Below are 11,671 nucleotides of genomic sequence, written 5' to 3'. Positions count from 1 at the left end.
TTCTTTTCTCTCTCTCTCTCTCTCTCTCTCTCTCTCTCTCTCTCTCTCTCTCTCTCTCCCTCTCCTTTCCCTCTCCCTCTCCCTCTCTCCCTCTCTCTTTCCCCTTACTTTTGTTCTAAATGCATTTTAAGTATTGATTCCAAGGCAGAAGAGCAGTAAGGGCTAGGTAATTGGGGTTAAATGACATGTCTAGGCTCACACAGCTAAGAAGTATGTGAGGCCAGATTTGTACCAAGTTCCTCCTGACTCCAGGCCTGGCATTCTTATCCACTGAGCCACCTAGCTTCCCCTCAAACCTATCTTTCCAACAGAATTTATCATTTACCCATTAAATGAATCATATTGGTGAGCAGTCCTAAATAAATATAGAAAAACTTTCATGCAGAATCTAGCACTTAATTCAATGTCACATAATTGATAGTAGAGAATAAACATATGAATATGACGTAAGAAAGTTTTCAGATATACTTCAGCTCACACCAAATATAAGATACTTTAATGGATCTGTAATTTCATTAATGTGGATACTGACTCCAATGATGCAAATGCTCATTCAGATGTAACTTTTGTGTTCCTATAAATCTTCCATTATGGCCCACCCAAAATGCTACAAGTGCTTCTTTGATTCTTAAAAATCCTATGCATGCCTACAAATTAAGCATGTGACCTGCCAATCAGTTATCACTCACTCACCTCATGAACAGCCCAATTTTTCTGATCATACAATACTTTGGTGAAATTCCATATACCATTTCTCTATTTATTGATTGGGAAGTGTGTTGCAGCTCATTAATGCCCATTACTTGAATTCTTTGGAGCCTGTAGTATTCTCCATGATTCATAACTATAAAGCATCACTGAAAGAATGTTGTTGATAAAAGGTGGGCCTTTGTTCCAGGGAGATGCTTGAAGTCATTAAAAAGATTGCACAGATTCCTGAATGTAATCCAGTCTGGAGATTACTGCCCTCCTATTCAATTTTGGACCTAGCTTTTTTGTTAATAATCTTCCTGTGATATGTACTGGTAAACCAAATTTACAGTTTGTCCATCTAATTGTATATCATAGTATGGACAATAGAAATTATTAAGCCACTTTTTCTTCTGGGGTGAAGAGTCAAACTATCTAATACTAATTGGAACTCATACTAATGAGTAATTGTATGAATATGATTCAGATCAGCCCAATATCAGAGACTTTATTTTGATTCTATAATGGATCTATGATTTCAACAATAAGATTATTCCTCCAATGAAGTATAACTGCTCATATATATGTCCTCTCATTCTGATCAACTCTTGTCCACATGTCAACCATGAATCTTACAGGAGCTCCAGGGTTTAATACAATCTATACAATGTCAGCCATAAATAGGAACATCTGGAGGACCTTACCATCTATATTAATCTTCCATTTAGACTTTACTAAACATCCTCCATGATGGTGGCAAATAGCTTTGACAAGTACATATCTCCCATTTTTTTTTTATCTTAAACCCTTAACTTCTGTATATTGACTTATAGGTGGAAGAGCGGTAAGGGTAGGCAATGGGGGTCAAGTGACTTGCCCAGGGTCACACAGCGGGGAAGTGTCTGAGGCTAGATTTGAACCTAGGACCTCCTGTCTCTAGCCTGGCTCTCAATCCACTGAGCTACCCAGCTGCCCCTATATCTCCCATTTTTTAACCTTCACTTAATATTAATCTTAAGAGGACTGTTGATTGAAGTTTATCTCATGTTTTTAAAGGGATCTTGTATGATTCTAGTAAGCATGAGGGTAATCTTAAGAACATAAGGAGTTTTAGAAATTTTATTTGAATCAATTCTACATGTATTGGCTTATCCTGCATGTTGCCTTTTAATAGAGGATTTCAACTAGAGCACTCTTTCCTGTTTCTCCTCCTCCTCCTCCATCTATTAGCCATTTAATAGTTAAATATGCAGTGGAAATAAAGTATTTAAACTGACATTTTATGGAAGTACATTAGAACTTATGCCTCCAATTGAGAAAATTCATTTTAAGGACAAAGTTGCTCTTTGCTACCTCATCTTGTACATAACTTTAGTTTGGGTTTTAAGGAAAGAATTTTTTTTCTTTTCATTCACTCTGAATTGAACATAATATAAGAATCTCAGCAGCTTAAATTTTTATTTAACTTCTGTGTATTTTTCCCCTAAGCTCTTCTTAAAATAATGTAGGAAATGCTTCCTTGATTTTTGTACTTGACATCTAATTAATATATTTTTCTCCCCACCTTGAACTCATTACTGGCACAAGGACTGTTGCAGATGGTAGACATTTAATAAATGTGTTACTGAATTGGATAAGTAAATACAAGATAAATTGAGGAACATGACATAAATAAAATGACATAAATAAAATACAAACCAATAAAATTAGGGAGAATATCCAGTAAGATTATATAATCAGAATGATTTATTTTATAATTCTATTCCATTCATGTATTTTTCTATTTCTTAACTCTGGCAGCAAATAGTTTTGATAATTACTGTTTTCGAAATGCAGAATGTTAAGACATCCTTCATTAACATTTTTTTCATGGTTCCCTTTAATAATCTTTTTTCCCTTTTGTGCTTCCATGTAAATTTTGTTACCATTTTAATCTTTAAAAAGTGACTAATTGATATTTAGTATTAGCATTATTGTTAGTGTATCAGTGAGGGAAGACATTCTTCAATGCAGATCTATGGCAACCATCTAGAACTTATAGTCCTAGCAACTTGCCAGGGATTTAGGGAAGTCAGGTGACTTTCCTATGTTTACACAGATATTAAGTGCCAGAGGTAGGATTTGATTCCAGGTCTTCCTGACTCCAAGTATAGCACTCTCTTAGGCCACATCACCTTTCTTGATATTATATTGCAACTATATATTAATATGGGAAATAGTGACATTTTTGCCATACTATATCATTCCAATTATTACAGACACTATCTCTCCTGTATTTTTCTTTAGTTCTATCAATGCAGTTTGAAATTCCTTTTAGAGAACTTATGTCTTAGTAGGCTAATGCCCATTAGTTGATGTTTTTTTATTATTATAGAGTACATTTTTCTTCCTGTCATTTTTTCTTTCTTTGTTAGTGGTATATAAAAATGCATATGATTTTGGCTGGTTTATTTTATACTGCTCTACTGAACTAAGTCATGTATTATCTTAATACTTTCTGATACTAATTAGTCTTAATCCTGTTTAGCTTTTAAGATTAGATGAGATCAAGTACATTTCTATGTCTTGGATTTTCTCAATATATAACCATATTATTTGGAAATAAAATTATCTTAGCATATTCATATCAAAGATATTTCTTTAATTTTTTCATGCCTTGTTGCTATACTTGCATTTCTAAAACTATGGTGATTATTAATGTTTAAAGTGAAAAAATTATGCTTCGAATGGGAATGGTTATAATGTTTTTCGATTGCACATAATGTGGTTTAAAATAAATACTTTATAAGTCCTTGTTTTGATATTCCAGTGGACCCATTCAATGAGCATTTATTAAGCACCCACAATGTGTAGAACAGTGGGAGGTAACAAAATTTAGGTAAGGCATAGTAACTGGCTCGTGGACACAAATGCAACATTACATGATAAATATTTTAAAGAATTGCAAATAAAGTCCTATGGGAACTCTGAGATAAATAGTTATTAATTGGGGAGAATGAGGAAAAACTTCAAGGTAGCCTTTGAATTGAGTTTTAAAGAATGAGTGGAAGTTCAGCAGGTAAACAGAGAGATGGAATTGCAGGGACAGAGAACCAGGGAACAAAGTCGTGGAAGTAGGATGTGTATATTATATTCTGAAGACAAAACTGGTTTTATTAGTGTATAGAGGATGGGCATACATTATATTCTGAGGTTTAGACCTGTGATTGAGATAGTTGGTATAAGAACAGGATTTGGAATGAGGAAGACCTAGGTTTGAACCCTAGCTCAGAAACTTTTTTTATTGCATTATTTATTTACATTTAGCAATTATTTCTTTTAAAATTTTGAGTTCTAAAAAAAATTTGAGTTCTAAATTCTCTCCTTTCCACCCCTTCCCCTACTCACCGGGAAGGCAAGTAATAAGATATCAATTATTTGTGTAAAATCATAAAAAACATTTCCATATTAGGCATATTGTGAAAAAAAAGCAAAAAAAAAACCCTAAAGTGATAAAATTATACTTTAATTTGTACTCAGAGTTCATCAGTTCTTTCTCAAGGTGGATTTGTCATTTCTAATAGGTAGGAGGTGGTAAAAAGAGTTGTTTACATTTCTCTAATAGTGCTTTAGGGCATTTTTTCAAATGGTAACTGATTTCTTCTTCTGAAAACTGCCTGATTCAAACCTTTGGCCATTTATCAATTGGAGAATGACTCATATTCCCATTAATTGACTACGTGCCCTATATATTTTAGAAATGAGGCCTTTATCAGAGAAACTTGCTAAAAACATTTTTGATATTACTTCATTGTCATGGGATCTTTTAGCAAAAATGTACTTTCTCTAATTATCTCTTTTAATTAGGTGTGATTTGGTTTTGCTTTGTCTTAAGATCATTGCTACCTCTACATTTTTTACTTCAGCTGAAGTATATTAGATTCTGGTCTAATCCTTTATTTTAACTCCCTGATATCTTTCTGTTTCAAGTGTGTCTTATAAAGATGATATTAAAAATAAAGTATTGTTTTTATTAGTTTAGAGATGAGAAGTGAAGAAGCTGGCTTGAGAAAGAATTGGAGTTTCAAACAGAGCTGTTTCAAGTCTAACGGTTTTTGTCTCTGACAGTTGGTCTCTGGGTGTGGCAGTTAACACTTGGTCTCTGACAATTGGCAGTCACACAAAGGGACTCTCTCTCTCAGGGCTAGAGGAGGTAACATCTTTGCCTCTCTCTTACTGTCTGAGGGAAGGACCTGAAGGAGCTGACTGTTTTCTTTTCCCAACTTGGGAAACACTATTGACTATTGTTATATTATAAGGAGGTCACTACTATCTTTTGATGTATATGAAGTTAGAGTACAGAGAGATGGTAGGATGGCACTTCTTTATAACAGTTGCCCAGGCAGGATCCTTTAGGTCAAAGTGTTTATCCCTTCAGGACCCACCTGGGGTTAATTGATATTAATTATTGGGCTCTTCAGCTGAGGTAACGTTGGTGATCTGACTGCGTGACTCCCTTCCCAAATAAGCTTTGGAAACCAATTCAGAAAGGTACTTTAAAACTTTGTATATATTTGATAAGAAGGATAATGGTAAGGGATTGAGGTAATAATAGGAGACCCTACTTTAAATTGATACTAATGAATCTTTAACTGCAGGCAAATGAAGGAATTGAGATGATAGCTTCTCTCTGGTACAGCCTGGCCAGGGCTAAACCAGAGTAGGCAAACTGCTGGGAAATCTTCAGCTTCTTCTTCAACAGATCTTAAGCCTTATCAGTTTATATATCCACCCTTTCCACCCTCTTCTTCATCTCCTGCCCACTTCCTGATCCCTCCCGGGCCCTGGGAAGCCTAGATAACTAAGATGATGAACTTCCTAATATCTAGGGGCAGTAGAAACAGAGATGGTGGTCTAGTACAGATTGATAACGGTACAGGAAACACAGGAGGAGCTTGCAGGGTAGTGTTTGCAAGTCTCTATCTCCAAAGACCAGGATCCACACTGATCTCTAGCCTCAGGGACAGGTAAAAGACCCAGAACCTCTGTCAGGATTCTCAACTGCTCTCTCCTGAGTCCTCATGCCTTTCTGGGAACATTCTATCCAACTGACTTATCTGTCAATCAAAAGTGAACTTCAAGCTCCCAGAGATTCAATATAACACTATCTATTGCTGTTTTTATAGATTGATTTAACTCTGAGAAGACCAAAGAAAACTCTCATCTTTGGTTTGGACTCTGAGTCTGTTAAGGCCCAGAGTCCTAACTTGATTCTTTTTGAGACTCAATCAGCTAGCCTTTGTTATTTTTATAACTTGAAGGTGAAGTTAAGAATTATAAGGATAATATTATTAGTTTTATTTAGAATAGTAAAAATTTGGGATAGTCAGATCAGGAAGGATTAATGTAGCCTGTGGATACAGGAGAAGCGGTTCCTTGCAGAACCAGGGAGTTTTATTTGGGTGGAGTTAGAACCAGAAATCCTTTTTTATTCTTATATATTTTCAATAAATAGTTTATTTTTCTATAACAAGAGTCTCTTTAGTGTCCTTGTGCCTGGCCCTGAAGGGAAGTTCATTTATGAGCTTCACTTCACTTTGTCACTGAACATACTTTTGATTACATCTACCAAAAGTATGTGAACAGTTTTGAACCTTAATTTGCATAGTTTTGCCCACTTATTTTTACAGTTTTTCTGTTTCTTCTTCTCTCTTTTTATCTTGTCCCTCCTCAAGTTTAGTTTGCTTCTAAACAGAGCCTCCCTTCAAAAGCTCTCCCTTTTATTATCCCCACCTCAGTTTCTCTTACCCTTTTCCCCTACTATTTCCCTATTGTGTAAGAGAGATTTATATACAAACTCAGTCTGTATATATGTATTCTTCTGTCTTTGAACCAATTCCCATGAGAGTGAAATTTAAGCATTGCCCAATCACCCTTTTTCCCTTTCCCTATAAAAGCTTTTGCTTCCATGCCTCTTTTTATATGAAAAAAATTTCCTCATTCTACCTCTTGCTTTACCCTTCTCCCAGTGTATCTTTCTTCCTCTCTCCATTTTTTTAGATCATTCCAACATAATCAATTTACATTCATGCCCTTTATGTAAACTTTTAACTGTCCTAATAATGATAAAGTTCTTAGGAGTAATATGAATTCATCTTCCCATATAGGAATTTTAATCTGCTTAGCCTTATTCAGTCCCTTATTATTTCTCTTTCATGTTTACCTTTTTATGTTTCTCTTGAGCATTATATTTTTCAATTTTTCTATTTAGCTCTGAATTTTTCGTCAGGAATGCTGACCTCTTATACTCAGTTTTGCTGGGTAGACTATTCTTGTTTGTAATCTTAGCTCTTTTGCCTTCTGGAATATCACATTCCAAGTTCTCAGTTCCTATAAAGTGGAAACCACTCAGTCTTGTGTGATCCTGACTATGGCTCCATGATATTTGAATTGTTTCTTTTTGGCTGCTTATATTATTTTCCCCTTGACCTGAGAGCTCTGAAATTTGGCTATAATATTCCTGAGAGTTTTCATTTGGGGATCTCTTTCAGGTAATTCTTTTCATTTCTAGTTTACTCTCTAGATCTAAGATCTTTGGGTAGTTTTGCTTTATAATTTCTTGAGAGATTATGTCTAGGCTCTTTTTTTTAATTATGGCTTTCTGGTAGTCCAATAATTCTTAAATTATCTCTTCTTGGCCCATTTCCCAAGTCAGTTTTTTCCTCATAGTTCACATTTTCTTCTATGTTCTCATTCTTTTGACTTTTATTGTTTCTTCATGTCTCATAGAGTCATTAAATTCTGTTTGCCTAATTCTGATTTTTAATAAAGTATTTTCTTCAGTAAGCTTTTGTACATACTTTTTTCCATTTGGCTAGTTTTGTTTTTTAAGTTCTTTTCTTCAGTGAATTTTTTTGCCTCTTTTTTACCATTAAGCCAATTCTGTTGGCTTAAATTAAATTTAAAAAGATGTTGTTTTCTTCAATATTTTTGTTCCTCTTACCAAGCTGTTCTCTCTCTCTTTTTTTTTAAAACTCATAACTTCCATCTTAGAATTGATCCTAACACAGAATAGCAGTATGGGCTAGGCAATTAAGGTTAAGTAACATGGCTAAGGTCACACAGGTAGGAATTATCTGAGACCAAATTTGAACCCAGAAGCCCCATCTCTAGGCTCTCTATCCACTGAGCCACCTAGCTGCCCCAGTCAGTTCTTTTCATAATTTTCTTGCATACTCTCACTTCTTTACCCAATTTTCCCTCTATCACTCATCTATCTCGTCCAGGATTTTTTGTTCAATTTGGAGCCAATTAGCATTTTCTTTGGGACTTTGGTTGTAGCCCTTTTTGCATTTTTGTCTTGGTCTTCTCTACCACTATAGTAGATTTTTATGGTCAAGTTCTTTTTGTTGTTTTATGCTCATTTTTCCAACCTATTTCTTGACTTTGAATTTTATGTTAAAGTTGGGCTTTGCTCACCTTTGGGTAGAGAGGCACTGTCCCAAGCTTCAGAGTTTTTTGTACTGCTATTTTCAAAGCTAGTTCTGTGAATCTGCAAGTTTTGGGTGTTTCCAAGATGGTATGATCCAGGGAGAGGTGTGGTCACTATTTTCCAAGTTTGTGCTCTGGTCTTTTACCCAGAAAGGGTCCTTGCTCTCCTGCATTTATAAGCAGTATTGTTCCTCTTGGCTCTGGAACTATGACAAGGGCCTCTACTCTCTTGTGACTAATCACCAGTGTTCCTCTCTATCCTGCTGTTAGAGAAGATTCACATCTCAGATGTCTATGAATCCCACAGAAATATATTTCCATAACATCCTGAGACAAAGGCAACTCCATATGACTGAAAGACAATCCCCATATGACTGAAAGACTCCAGAGAAAGTAGAAAAATGCTGAGGAAGCAGGTCCTCAACCTTGTCCTCAGTATATGACCAACCTTCTTCTCCCTCCACCTCACCTAAGGCTTCTGGGGCATATCTTAATGGAGCTAGGAGTGGAGACTCATGCTTCTTTGTATTCCTCACATTCATCATGTCTTATAACACATTAATATTCCATTATACTTGTGTATTGTAATTATTTAACCGTTTCCCAATTGATGACCATCTATTTTGTTTCCAATTCATAACATCCCAAACAGTGTTACTTTAACTATTTTGGAATATATGGAGACATTTTTCTTATCGATGACTTCCTTAGAATAAAAGTCTAGTAATGGACTCTCTGGTTCAATAGGTATGGGCATTTGCCACTTTATTTTCAAACTTCTAAGTTGCTTTCCAAAGTGGTATAACTACTTCACAGTTCCACCAACCATGTATAAGTGTGCCTATGTTCCCCCACCAATGAAGACATTGAGTGTCTTCACTTTTGGTCATTTCTGCCTATTTGCAAGTTGGGAAGTGAAACCTCAGTTGTTTAGATTCGCATTTTTCTTATAATTAGTGGTATTTGGACCATTTTTTCATGTGGCTGTGAATATTTTACAGTTTTTTGAGAACTGTTTATTTTATGTCCTTTGTATCTCTTGGGAGATGGCTATTACATAGAGATATTATTTCTGTATCTTGGATAAACCCTTAGAAAAATTTGACACAAAAATGTTTTCTTTTCTCCCATTCAGTCACTTCCTTTCTTATCCAAGATACATTAATGTTGTCTGGGAAGAAGGCTTTTGGTTTCAAGTAACCAATTATCTATTTAATCTTTCATAATTGCTTTTATGGGTAGCAAGGTGGTGCAAGTGGATAAAGCCTAAAGTCAGGAAGATCTGAGTTCAAATTTGACCTCAGTACTAGCTGTGGGATCCTGGGCAAGTGACTTAACCCTGTTTACCTCAGTTTCCTTATCTGTAAAATTAGTTAGAGAAAGAAATGGAAAACCACTCCAGTATCTTTCCCAAGAAAAGTGGTGTGCTGAAGAGTGGGACATGACTGAAACTGAACAAAATTGCCTTCATCTCTTTTTTGGTTAAGAATACATTTACTCATAGCTGTGAAAGTATATAATGTTTCTTTTCTAATTGTTTTTATATGATCTTTAATATTAATGTCACAGCTATTTAGAATGTATTGTGGCATATGCCTAATTTCTGCCAGACTGCTTTCCAGTTTTCCAAAAGTTTTTTAATCAGCTAGGGAATATTCCTCTAGATAACTTATGTTTTCTACTTTATCAAATAGTTATTGAGTTCTAGTGTTTCTGAATCTCCATTGTCCATTCCAGTCTGTTCCAATGATCTCTTTCTTTCTTCTTTTAAAATGCCAGATGGTTTTTGACTGCTACTTTATAATACAATTTGAGGTCTAGAATTTTTCTCCTTTCATCCTTCTTGTTGTTTAGTCGTTTCAGTCACGTCTGACTCTTTGTGACCTCATTTGGTTTTCTTGGCAAAGATACTGGAATGGTTGCCATTCCCTTCTCCAGCTCATTTTACAGATAAGGAAACTGAGACAAACAGGGTGAAGTGACTTGCCCAGCATCACACAGCTTATGTGTCTGAGGCCAGGAAAATAAGTCTTCTTGACTCCAAGCTTGGTGCCCTATCCACTACTTTGGAACTCTTGCTTCTCCACCATGCTCCTTCATCAGGTACCTTCCCTTTCCCACCTCCCAAACCCTTTAGTTTCCTTTTGTATTATCCAATTAATAACAACCCACGTTACTACCCACTCTCCATTAGATTGTAAACTCAAGGGTAGGGATTAGCTTTCTTTTTTTTTTTTTTTATTTGTATCCCTTAGCACAGTACTTGGCACATAGTAGGCACTTAATGTTTACTGACTATTGACTGACACGGAAAGAGCTGGGGGAGCAAGTCTGGGGATTAGTAGAGCTAAATTGACACTATGCTCATCAAGAATAGATTTGAATGTAGAAAAGCAGAGAGTCAACTCAGTTTCATTGTATTCTTTTTAAGACAAGCCATAGGGAAAGAAATGAGGAAAGTGGGATAAGAGAATCTGTAAACCCAAAAGCCCTAACAGTCCTACCTCTCCCTCCCACAATTGGACTTGCTTCCACCTAGCCCCTACAGCCATCATCTAGAAGAGCAATCCCTGTGGAGAAGCCAACCATACCTACCAACTGCCAACTACAGGGCAAACAAAAATGTCTAGCTGAAGCAACAAGGCACTCTGAGGGAAAAGATACGAGGCAGAAGGGCCAGGCTAAGGAAACCACCTCCTCTAACCCCAGTGGAGATAGCTCAGAAGCCTGAGCCCAAGAACTGCAGGAAGAGCCACACCTTCACTCCCAGATCACCAGCCCAACCCCACACAGCTATCACCCTGCAATCTACCTTTGTGGAGATGCAGCTTAGTAACTGCTTCTCCAGATGCTACAGCTCCCACCTTCTTAGCAGCTACATGTGAATACCCATAAGTTTCTTAATATCAAAGTCCTCTATTATCAAATAGTTCAATGTCAGAATTAGTTTATCAGTGGGAATATGAAATGTGGCATTAATCACTATCCACTTTGCTGCTGCACCCCAGCACCATGACTGAAACCTCCTGTGTTGTCTCCTATTAGAATTTGAGTTCCATGAGAGCTGTCAGCCTTCCTGCTGAACTGCCAGCACTGAGCTCAGTGCTTCTGCATGTAAATGCTTAATAAATGCTTTTCCGTTTATTTATGGCTTGCCATTTGCTTTCCTTTAAAAAAGCAGTAAGAAGTGCAAGGTTATCCCTAATTTTCAAATGGAGAATTGAGGTTCTGAGAAATGATATTGTTCATGGCTGGACTTTACTTGGTAAACTAATACTTCCTGAGACAAGTGAATAACTGACACTCTCCCTTCTACTGGAATAACTTTCAGACCTTGAGGCATCAGACATTAGGGCACACAATGGGCATGAGCCCCAATGAATAGAGACAATTTTGTTTGAAAGAGGGAAGACAAAATTCTAATGAGAGCTTTGCTACAATATGGACCTTGAGGGAATTCTCCAGCTCCATATAAAGATGAAAAGCCATTAAAACTATAAATTCAAAAGAT

At 36.2% G+C, this 11,671-nt stretch overlaps 1 protein-coding gene across 1 annotated transcript in view; it reads left to right on the top strand.

The window, feature by feature from the left end:
* LOC123237342 (zinc finger protein 208-like) overlaps positions 1 to 11,671 on the top strand; it is a 219,607-nt gene that overhangs the window by 85,101 nt on the left and 122,835 nt on the right. The window lies entirely within an intron of this gene.

Source organism: Gracilinanus agilis, chromosome 2, assembly GCF_016433145.1.
Source record: "Gracilinanus agilis isolate LMUSP501 chromosome 2, AgileGrace, whole genome shotgun sequence".
Lineage (NCBI taxonomy): Eukaryota > Metazoa > Chordata > Mammalia > Didelphimorphia > Didelphidae > Gracilinanus > Gracilinanus agilis.
The sequence above is the reverse complement of the archived record's forward strand: the minus strand, read 5'-3'. Positions and strand labels throughout refer to the sequence as shown.